Genomic DNA, 12,202 nt, shown 5'->3' with positions numbered 1-12,202 from the left:
ACATGGAGAAACAGTAAAAACAGACCTTAGGAAAGCCTCCTATAATCCTCCATTCGAAAGACTTTAAGACACTAACGATAGTGACCATTCCGAGCTACCTCAATAAATCACGGCTTAAAAATGGAACTAGTCTAACGAAATAGTCATAGCGCACAAAACTTTGTTGCGTTACTTCAGTAACATTTAAAGTTGTCTATCTAATGATTATTATCACCATTAGAAAGTGTGTAAAATGTTCCAAGCGAAACTCAACCAAGAAATCAAGTACGCTTGTAACAAGTCGTAATTAATTACTTTAAAACCAGGCCCGGCCGGTACTAATCGTATTTAACGCGGAAAAATTATTCTAAGCCGGATTTGTGTCGATATCCTGTTAGAAGATACAGGAGAAAGGTGGGAGGAAATAAGAAGGAGGAGATGCTAGAAAGTAGTGGATTGGAATTCTCTTGCTTATTTTCTCACGTGACCCCGATTAAATGCATGCTGGTCATTTCGAATTTAGCTACATCATCACAGATGGGAAACTTCACTTTTGAGAGGCAATCTATCTAGAAGTTTGTCAGTCTTTGAGTGCTACACTCAGTTATTTCCTGATGGGCTTCTTATTTCTTATTATATTGTTATCTGAAGCATGACTTGCCCTCATATTTACTTAGATTCTATTAATATATCATGAGATTATGTAAAGAATTTTAGATACAGATTAAATGGGAGCAAGCTTAGGCTGTATTAATCACTCGCAAAGGAAAAATGTTTTCTAAAACTCTAAAATTTGTTAGGTGAATTGCTCCTCCTTACCTAATTCTGGAAAATCCATCGAACATGAAGATTTTTGAAGGAGTATGGAAAGTAATTGACTGATGGTGTCATAAAGTAATGCAAGCACAACTTCTACTACAACTTCATAGTTCGGCCACCAGTAGAACCGCCGTCGACCATCTTGTTACCCATACATGGTTTAGCTAAAATTAGTTCCGCTTATTTTTCCTTGATTTGTAGGATTAGAACCGGTGGTTCATAAAGGAAGCGCATTACACGAAAGCACACAACGGCAAATGATGGTGAACTAATTTCTAAGGCGGAATACCCTAAACTTTTATCCTGAAACTGAAATTTTTTCTCTTATGATCAAACATCGCAATGGGTTTTCATCATCATCATCAACGGCGCAACAACCGGTGTCCGGTCTAGGTCTGCCTTAATAAGGAACTCCAGATATCCCGGTTTTGCGCCGAGGTCCATCAATTCGATATCCCTAAAAGGTGTCTAGCGTCCTGACCTACGTCGTCGCCCCATCTTAGGCAGGTTCTCCCTCGTCTTCTTTTTCTACCATAGATATTGCCCTTATAAACTTTCCGGGCTGGATCATCCTCATCCATACGGATTAAGTGACCCGCCCACCATAACCTATTGAGTCGGATTTTATCAACAACCTGACGGTCATGGTATCGCTCATAGATTTCGTCGTTATGTAGGCTACGGAATCGTCCATCCTCATGTAGGGGGCCAATAGTTCTTCAGAGGATTCTTCTCTCGAACGCGGCCAAGAGTTCGCAATTCTTCTTGCTAAGAACCCAAGTCTCTGAGGAATACATGAGGACTGGCAAGATCATAGTCTTGTACAGTAAGAGCTTTGACCTTATGGTGAGATGTTTCGAGCGGAACAGTTTTTGTACGCTGAAGTAGGCTCTGTTGGCTGACAATAACTGTGCGCGGATTTCCTCATCGTAGCTGTTATCAGTTGTGATTTTCGATCCTAGGTAGAAGAAATTATCAACAGTCTCAAAGTTGTAGTCTCCTATCTTTATTCTTCCCGTTTGACCCCTCGGTTTGCTGTTGTTGGTTGATTGGTTTTTGGTGCTGACATTGTCATCATATACTTTGTCTTGCCATCATTGATGTGCAGCCCAAGATCTCGCACCGATCACCGCGTGCTCGATCTGGATGAAGGCAGTTTGTACGTCTCGGGTGGTTCTTTCCATGATGTAGATATCGATGACTTTCATGCTGCTAAAATTTGAACATCCTAATACATAAATTTCTGCATCAACTTCAGGGTAGAATAAGAAAGTTCAAGCTTCTTCTTTACATGGTTGAAATGTTTCTGATTACGTGAACTCCGTACTTCAGGAACCAGTTGCTGATTTCGCCCTAAAAATTCTCTCAGGAACTTCTTCAGCGATAAGGCCGTCCTGGTCGGCTATAATGTAAGATAGAACCTCATTTTCATTTGAAATGCTGTTGAGAAGTGGCGTTAAAATATGGAATTGTATTAATTATTATACGGAATATATTAGAATGCTATCCTTTAGAGGCCTGATGACTCCACTCCTGGATCTTAGAGAAGTAATTCATACCGAAATGAAAATTATGCGAGGCCACCTATTATTCTTTTATTTGCATAAAGTTCCTATCCAGTCTTCCCACGGAAACTTCGGGATCGATGAAAATCATACTCTCTTTCCCTACTATTCTGGGTAGGCCTACTTCTGCAAAGAAGCGTTTTGGATGTGAAAAGTGAGATATTAAGCCTTACCTGTATTATGGAGACAAGAAACCTTCGCTGTCCTTAGATGATAATTAATATGAAACAGGGGATAAAACAAGATGTCCAAGATATGGCAAGATATGTGGAGGAGGACGAAACCTCTATGCACGTCCTGGGACAGTGTCCGGCACTTGTGCAAAGTAGGTCGATACATCTGGGAGAACACTTAATACCAGATACAAAGCTGAAACATCTGGAAGTGGGGAACATACTAAAGTTCCTAACGGTTACAGGCCTGCTTGAGATACTATGATCAACAGGTACACTGTAACTAGTAAAAGGGGCACAATAGTTCTTCAAGGACATGGTGCGACTTTCCCTTAACAGAATAATAATAAGACATGGCTAGCGTTGAGACGAAATTCACACATTTGTTAATTTTAGACAGCATAAATCGGAATTCAAGTTCGTTTTCAGGGAGAAAGTCGAGCAAGCCCTCGAAAAACAACAATCAAAAATCAAAAACGATTCCTTGGGAGCAAGTTCACTAAGAGAGGTGAGGAGAACAGGGATAATTTCCCCTGATCGGAGTTTTCTTGGGACCTGGAACACAGAGACTAACGTAATTACATTGAGTTTTATGGAGGACGCATAATTATTGCCCCGTCAGAGTTGTCTCCCAATGATCCTACCGTAGTACGGCAGTGTTTGGCGAAATGGCGTCATGCACTTTGTAGAGTAGGCTTCGGCTTCTGAAAAATGAAGTTTTAACTACAAAAGTGCATGAACCACATTCCAAAGACCGAGCCTTAGAACTCGAGCTCAGACAAAGGAACTGCCGCTAAACGCTCAAGGCTTTAAAAAACCTCTACGCACTGATGAAGGTCTGGGGTCTGGGACTAAAGACTTTGATATAATCAGGTGGACTTTAAAATTGGAGGGCGCTGCATAAATTCCTCTGTAGGCCCGAAATTTTTCCGAATGACCCTGGTTACCGACTTACTTAAGAATTGCCATAGATTGTTGTGAATATCGTTAAGCTTAAGCTCACAAAATGAGATAAAGTTTTGGAGTTAGAGGAAAATACAGACATCAAGAGAGGTCTATACCTTACATTCAGTGAATACAAAGAATTCTGTTGGCATGAATTAAATGTCAATTCGTAGAGATGATTGGTCATCTCATTCAATGGAAGTGACAACAACAGGGGGAATAATTCGAACATTCTTTCTGCCAAACCCTCCAGGGTTGATGTTAGCGATGACAAGCGACAAATAGAATATTGGAATCTCTTTATTGAAATCGGGTGGAATGCACTTACCCAAGAAAGAGAGAAAACCCTTATCCTCAGAGTAATATTGAAGTCAGATTGGACCAGTTCAATCTGTTGCTCAACATACACAGCGTGAGTCGCAAGCCATGCCATTTTGAAGTAATTAAAAAGATACACGAATTCCTGAGAACGCATAAGCTACTACGACGCTCGGGCTTTCTAGGATTGAATCAATATCCAATACCATACCAGCGAAGACGCCTCTCTCTTAGTTTTTCCACGATCAGTGCATTCCCATATCGATTGCGGGTATCCTCATTTTGTATGTGATCAAAACGTGTCACGCCACCAGTCCAACATAACATCTTCGTCCCCATTACCGCAAGACGTCGTTCATTGTCTTTTATAGTTGGCGAACACTCAGAAACATAGAGAGCGGCAGGACGGACTAGTTGTATAATGCCACTTCATCCAGATTGCGTTAATGCGTGAAGCCATTCCGTAATGCAGTTCTCCATTGGCTGATAGCGTTGATCCGATGTTTTTAAATCGCTCAGTTCTGAGAAGGTCACTGCTCCTGTTTCTATTTCATGGGGGTCGGTCGTTAAAACTTCAGTTTATTCAGATTCAATCTGAGACCGTGTTGCATGAGCCGATCACTCCATTTTCGGACAAGTTACACGAGATCATTTTTGCTATTAGATGCTGGGGCGCTGGACGTTGGATGTCCCGTGTGACGGTGTCCATAACAAGAACAAAGAGGAGTGGCGAGAGGGCACTTCCTTGATGAACACCAACAGAGACACGAAGCGATTTTGATACACTCGCCATATTTCGAACTTTACTTTTCGGATCGTGGTAGAGCAATTGGACCCAGCCCACGAGCTCTTCTGGTACTAAGTGTTGTCGTAGAGCATACCAGATGAGTTCGTGTGGCACATGGTCAAACGCTTTCTCCGGCAACACACTCTAGACTAGTGGTAGCTCTCTTGGGAAAATGAAACTAGAGGCAGATGGACTGCGCGGCTCATCGGCAACTTAGGTGCGTGGCTGAATCGGAAGCATGGTGAGACTGACTATTTCCTTACCCAATTTTTGAGTGGGCATGGAAGTTTTCAGTCTTACCTGCACAAGATTGGAAAGGCGCGTTCTCCGGATTGTGTGTTTTGCAATGGAGTTGTGGACGATGCCCACCACACTTTTTTTCTTGTGGAAGGTGGGATGGGGTTCGTCAGCAGCTCTATTTAAACACAACATTGTGGAAGAGATGCTGAGGACTGCTGACAAGTGGAACCGTGTTGCCCATTACGTTCGGGCCCTTCTCGTTGCTAAGAAGATAGAACTCGACCGGTGGAGGAGCCGGATGGCAGGGGGCTCCTTGAACTGACAGTTCCCTTCCTCCTCTCCCCTCCCGTTGATGAAAGGAATTCCCTGATTTGAAGGCTCCGCAAGGCGGGAGAGTTCGGTGGCTGGCCCGAAGTAATGTGAAAAACGGTTCCAGGCTAGCTCTCTGACTATGGGAGGTGTTTAGTTGGTAGTCCGACGACGTACCGAATCGGGAGTCCAACACTGTGTGCGTAAATGCATTCACCTACCCGACCCCAAAAAAAAAAAAAAAAAAACGCTTTCTCCAGATCCATAAATGCAATGTAAAGAGGGTGATGCTTCTCACATTGTTACTCCATGAGTAACCGCCTAGGGTGTATTGCGTCAGTAGTGCCGCAGTTTTTAATAAAACCGGTTTGATTCACGGTTATTTCAACGATTTCGCGAATACGGTTGCCAAGAATGCGTTCAAAAAACTTCATAGTATGGGAAGGTAACCGGATCGGACGGTAATTTGAACATTTTACTGGATTACCTTCTTTTTCCCATATTGGAACTGTGATATTTTCTTGCCAGTCAGATGGGTTTACGTTCCTTAATAACCCGATTGAAGGATTCACTGAGACACAGTGTTGAGTTCCAGCTCTTCGCTTTCCAGAGCTCAGACGCGATGTCGTCAGGTCCTGTGGCTTTCCCCGATTTCATTAGTTTCTTTGCTTCCTTGACTCCAGTTGCGCTGACAGGTGGAATTGCCGAAATGTTGGTAGTTCTTGTGGAGCATGAACAAATTCTTTCGTTGAAATCTCCTCGAAATATTTTCGCCAACTATCCGTCTCGGCCTGTCGATCGGTAAGCAAAGTACCATTCTTGCCATTAACGTAACAGAAATATTCGATAGCCTTTGTGCGTTGGTGTCGGCGGTTGTGTATTGTAAAGATATTTGTAATGGGCCGCTCGCCTAACAGCAGTCGGCCAGAACCCTTCTGTGGAATTGGAAACGGTTTCATGGGTATGAATCTAAGAAATGAAGAGAAACGGTTGAGGGAACTATATTGGGCGGGCCTACCAGGGATGGAGCAGTCCAGGGTGCTTATTCGGGATACGAACCCATGCGCACAAAGGGTTGCTTAAACCTCACCAAAAAGAACCTCTGAATCATAATGGGAATTCTCACTGGTCATTGTCAGCTGAACTATCACCTAGGGAAGCTAAGGATATCTACGGACACTGCCTGCAGGTTTTGTGAGGAGGAGGACGAAACCTCTATACACGTCCTGGGACAGTGTCCGGCACTTGTGCAAAGTAGGTCGAGACATCTGGGAGAACACTTAATACCAGATGCAAAGCTGAAAGATCTGGAAGTAGGGAACATACTAAAGTTCCTAACGGTTACAGGCCTGCTTGAGATACTATGATCAATAGGTACACTATAACCAGTAAAAGGGGCACAATAGTTCTTCAAGGACGCGGTACGACTTTCCCTTAACAGAATAATAATAATAACAGCAATCGCTTAGTTTGCTTCCGGAATGGCATTTTTGTAAATTTGCCAATTGCGGGTTCCTCACGCTGTTTTATTGATGGTTTCATTCGCAAGACAGCAATCAACAGTGCAGCGAGTGGCTGTGATAAAATACCAGCTTCTTACGATCCGCATATCGATTTGCAATTTTTCCTCTATGGAACCTGCTGTCTGCGTTTCCATCGCCCGCAGTGACCATGTAGTCTTTATGCCAAGTAGTTGCCAGAAAGCATCTTTCGCAACATCGAGTCGACCTGTCTTTGGGCTGTATGAGGTGAAGGGATGAATGGTACCAGCAGCTGTGGTGAACTTCATCACCCGATCATCGAATCCCTCGACTTCTTTAATAGCATCATGGAGACCCTCAGAGAGGGCTACCAAATTAGAGAAATTTAGAACCATTTTTACCGCGTTCACATTTTATGTTGCAGCTTTTGGCACCACATCAACGAGTTTCTTGTATAGAGGGAATGCACCTCTTTCAAAGGGTTCCTGCTCGTTATCAGAAGAAAAGGATTTTTTTTTGTAATGGATTATTAGAGAGAAAGCAACGACCAGATGAATGCGGTCGTTATGGGGTTGACGAAGATTTGCGAAGATTATATTTGTACATATGTAAGTCACTTTTCAACATAGTCGTCATCGCTGGTGACGCAGGCGATCGATTTCTTGACGTCTCCGTGCACTACAGGGTAGTGAACTGCCTCGGTATATTGGTGAACTGGAAGTCTCCGTTTCTTCTATTCACGCTACGAGTTCCGGAAATTTAACCAGTTGTCATTCTTATTGCTTTTGCAAGGACGATTCAGAGGTCGTCTGTTGATTTCCTGAGTCTTTGCAGTTTTCTATTCCACCATGGAACCGTTTTACCGCTTTGGCCTTAGGAAGTAGGACAAGCCTCCTTAAAACGCATGATTTTTTACCACTTTGATTTGGTTTCTACGATTTAAGGATTATCGGGCAATTTTAACGTCGCTGATAAACACACGACGTCCACTCCCTAGCTTCTTTACTAGCTACTTGGGGAAACCATCACGTGTCTTAAATCAAGAACATCTAAACTAACACCAGAATAGGCACTGAATCGGCTAGAACAAAATATGCTAAAAAAGAAACCAAAAAAAACTCGACCTTATGTCATTTTCCACGGATTTCGTTCCTCTTCCTTTCTCGACTGTTGTCAAAGCACGGCCCTTGAAATTCTCACTCTTCCCTGGCATCGCATAAAACCCCAAACCGTGGTGGTAATTAAGAAGAGGAGGAAGTGGACCTCAAATCAAATTCCTTCTCTATATCAATTTCATGCTATATAAAAGTGAGTCATAAAAAGTACATCAGACTTGCTGAAAAATCAGGATCCATGTTGTTTCGACGCCGCACATTTCAACGAAAAAATTTCAAAACGCACCTTTCGACACCGAACAGTTTAACGCGGCTGAACATTTTAACTTCTGCACAAAAGTTTGCAACGGAACTTTTGAAAATCGTTTTTCCTAAAAATATTTTAAAAATTGTGTTATTACATGAACCTTCTTTTTCTTCAACCTTTGTCCGGTTCGCAAGCGGGGTCGGCGGACGTTTAGCCAATTTCCATGAGGACGTTACTCAACTCCTTGCAATTGAGATCGACCTGTCATGAAGCAATTATGGTAGCTAACGCAAATTAATTTGGCTTGCAATGCTGAAACTGTACATACAGTTGATCCCATTATATCGAAGAAGGTTAGGATAATGTAAAGGAAGAAAATGTTTTTGGAAATAATTTAGAGACGCAAACATTATAAATGGTAATTTGGCAAAAGGAGAATGCAGGCATGATATATAAGGATCAAGAATTTCGCTTTAAGAAAGTAATAGGAAGAGAAGAACTAGATGTATTTTCTAGATAACAATGGAGTAGACAAAAAACGTGGTGCTGAGCCTTGATAAGCCTTGAAAAAGGGGGCCTTTACAAGTCTGAAGTCTGAACTTCTCGTATGCTGTAGATAATGGAGGATATATTATTGCATTTCCTATCGAACCTTGTTAGTTACTGAACAAAACTCACATTAACAATTGTATATTTCTCATTCTCAAAGGGAGCAAAGAAAAAGATCTACTTTGCATCTTAGAGCCCTGCAACCAACGTTCATCGTCTGAAAGTCACTTACCGTATTCTACACCAATCCTAGTGTGAAATCCAAACAATAAAATTCAATTGAATGTGATAAAGTGGAAAACGATGCAAAGATTCAATAAAACTCACGAGTTTCCATGATATTGTCGCTATAAGACTGCCCCGAAGAAAAAAGCGCAAACAGAGCAAGAATTGCAAATTAGCACTTCTTCTGCGGGAGTTTCCCAATCGAACTATAACCTCTTAGGGAAGTTTCGCCGCCTCCTCGCCGCACGCCAATGTGCAAATAAAGTACTTTACCCAGAATTTACTTCAGCGTCTATTGCACGAGTATTTATTGACTCTATTGCTTGGGAGTCAATTTACTGATATTTTTGTAAAATGAAGAAATAAAAGTTTGAATTCGTTAATGTGGGGTTTGAGGGGAGGCTCCAGGGAATTTTTCTTCAGAAATGTTTTGTGGAATTTCAAATGAAATATGACTAAAAGTGGTGAATTTTCTGTGTACGGAAGTGGTTAGTTAATAATTAGTAATTTATCTATTACATTTCATAGTTTGATTTACAAAAAAGATAAAAGATACAAAAAAATCTATATAGCTAACCAATAAAAATAAATCAAATTTCACAAACGTTCAAACACACAACGGTATCACCACCCCAGAGAAAACCTCCCCGTGTTGACGCAGTCTCCGGTGCGTGACTAACAACCTCGAAATAGCTGAATATACCCTCGTTAACTTTTCTATTTAAACATTTTCCAACCATTTTCCCGACAAGTCCTCGCCTACGAACCGAGACTGTAATAGAAAAGATCATTGTTGCTGTTGTTGTTGTTGTTCTGGTTGTTATTGTTCCGGTTCCAGGATGGATTTTGAAAGCAATATACCAAATTGTCGACCGTCTCGTCTTCGTTTTTCGTTTTAATAAAAAGCAATAGGACAGGAGGCGATTAGAAATTAATTATTGATTTTCCGTCATGGTGCTGTTTTCTCCTCTGTTTCTCGTGATGTTTTGGTCTTGTTCCATTTAATCGCTGAACGGTATGACGGTGGGGGAGAAGCCTAGCGGGTGATGGACGCGAAAAATTGGAATACTATATTGCGCTTTGATCTGTATGGAAAGGACATTCACAGTGGGGCTTCGATTTAAAGCTTGAAATGTAGTCAGAGTTTGCATAAGATTCATATACTTGAAAAATTGGCTGGAAACCTTCACACGCTGCAAAAAGATACTTTTTACAATTTTTAATCCAAATTCTGTACCGCTGAGTTCAAGGCAAAACCAAAAGCATTACATATTCTACTGGATATAATCAATCCAGGTAATTAACTTTTATGGTTGCTTAACGACTCCTTAGATTTTTTAAAGACATCTAACGCCAGCATTTCTATCTTTTTTCGTCCAGAAGTGTTTTTTTTAGCTCTGAGAACTCCTCGAGTTTTTCCCTATTTCGAGAAGTAATGAAATTTAATATGCTTGAAACGGCGATTCCCAGCTCTGTAAAATACAAAAGAATGCTAATGGATCTTGAACACGACCTTGACAGAAGATCAATTTTCTCTGAAATTGAATATCTTTGCAAATGGAACAAATATGTACTTGTGATTTCTATAATGGAATTCACGGAAGTTAGCAATCTGAGGTTTGAATATGATTGCAAAGAACTAAAAGCTTTCAGTCCCTCAAATTTATTTTTGGCAATTCATCACCACTTCAGTCGCAAAATAAAAAATTACACAATCCAGCCAGGTGGGCCTTCCAACTTGCCTATCCGTTTACTTCTCAAATTCTACAAGATTTCCCGCAACAAGCGGACAGCATCAGCAAGATACCATGAGGCTGGGAAGAATGCCTGATTGCATGATCGAAGTTTCAATTTCTATCTGTTGGCATGTTTGTTACTGCATATCGAGCAAGATACGATGTGCTGCTGGAGTGCAGCAAAAGATCTACTGCATCTCAAAGCGCAACGTTTCAAGACCGGTTCTGAATCTCTGCCAGGGCTTTAAGCCACCACTATCTACGAATCTGGAGGAGAAGAATGTCGTCGTTAGGAAATCTTAAACGTAATCTGATCTGAGATATTCTGTCGCGATCGCATTGAAAAACTGCTTTTTATTTCCTACAAAAGTTTTTTCCGCGAGATTCTCTCTTTTCTCTGAAAGTATTTCCATGCGACAAGACGTCAGAAAATCTTGGGACTCGTTCAGGTGGTGGACGGGTTAATCGGATGTACTAACTAAGCTGGTGTTGGGGTGCTTAACCTTTGCATGATGGATTTGGTAAGTGGATGGGTTGGGTCAGATTGGATCTACTTAAGTTTAATGGAGTGAAAAATTAATGCGATCTGAAAGACGAACAGGAAGAAGAAAATTAAAACTGAGTTACTAATAACACGGTTCAAGTGTCTTCTTCACAAGCCAAAAAACTGGCCCTGTCTAATAAAATTATGATCAATTTAAAATCACTTAATCATGAGTTGCACAATTTTAAGATATTAAATCAAACTTTCCTTACACTCTTTAAGCTAGAAATTTACAGCTCCAGTAATCAGGGCCAAAATACTTGGGGAACACTGACTGTATCTCAAGCTCTTTGTATGCAACAGTTAATCTGCAGCTTGCACTTTCACCCTTAAAATTTAGAATGAGAAAAGCTGGAGATATATACATTCTTGTCCTTCCTTCCTTCCCTATTATCCATTACTTCCATTTCGAGGATTCATTGTTACTCTCACTAACGTAACACTTCACTTAATTGTAATTTTGGAGAACAAGTCCTTAAGCCTCCCCTAAAGTGGTGGTGTTTGTAAACTTGACATTCCGTAAAGTCAACAAGTGCACTCCTTGTCATATGAATCTTCTGCCTAACTTTCGCAATAGGGTAAACATTTTTGGAGATGATACCCCCTTTCCCTAGGCCTAAGATATCTTTCTAGAGTTAGGAGCATATATCCTAGAAAATGTTAGATGATTTCATAGGATATTTTATGTTTTAAAGAATATGGGCCAGGTATTCAGCATAAATATAGATAAATATTTCTTCCGCTTATATGTACAAGTAATTGAATCATAATAGATAAATGTTATTCTCTGATATGTTGGTAGCACGTAAGTTAATCTAACCCCGAGGTTACAGATGAGGTACTACAAAAGATTCGTACACTATTCGGTGATAACAGGTATTTGGGACTGAACACGATTTTAAAGACAACCCTCAAGTTGGTGGGCTAGGTCCAAAGGGCTCATGAGCACATCTTGTTTGGGGAATGGAAACTTACTTGCTCAGTGAAAGAAATTAGCTCTGCTGCCGAAGCTCCCACCTCATGTCATAGATCTAGCTCTGGAGGTATTGTCTATTAGTAAGAGTTGCACGTCGATAATGCTAAAAAAAGTCCTTAAATTAGCTCAATGCTTAGCTTAAGACTTACTTCTCGGGGAGGGTTTTCTGGTACAATACGAATCACGGGTTTAAA

The 12,202-nt window shown here is 41.1% G+C and overlaps 1 protein-coding gene across 2 annotated transcripts in view; it reads left to right on the top strand.

Moving 5' to 3' along the window:
* LOC119654308 (protein slit) overlaps positions 1–12,202 on the top strand; it is a 364,703-nt gene that overhangs the window by 67,988 nt on the left and 284,513 nt on the right. The window lies entirely within an intron of this gene.

This window comes from Hermetia illucens, chromosome 4, assembly GCF_905115235.1.
Source record: "Hermetia illucens chromosome 4, iHerIll2.2.curated.20191125, whole genome shotgun sequence".
NCBI classification, from domain to species: domain Eukaryota; kingdom Metazoa; phylum Arthropoda; class Insecta; order Diptera; family Stratiomyidae; genus Hermetia; species Hermetia illucens.
Note: the sequence above shows the minus strand (reverse complement) of the source record. Positions and strands in the feature narration are given on the sequence as shown.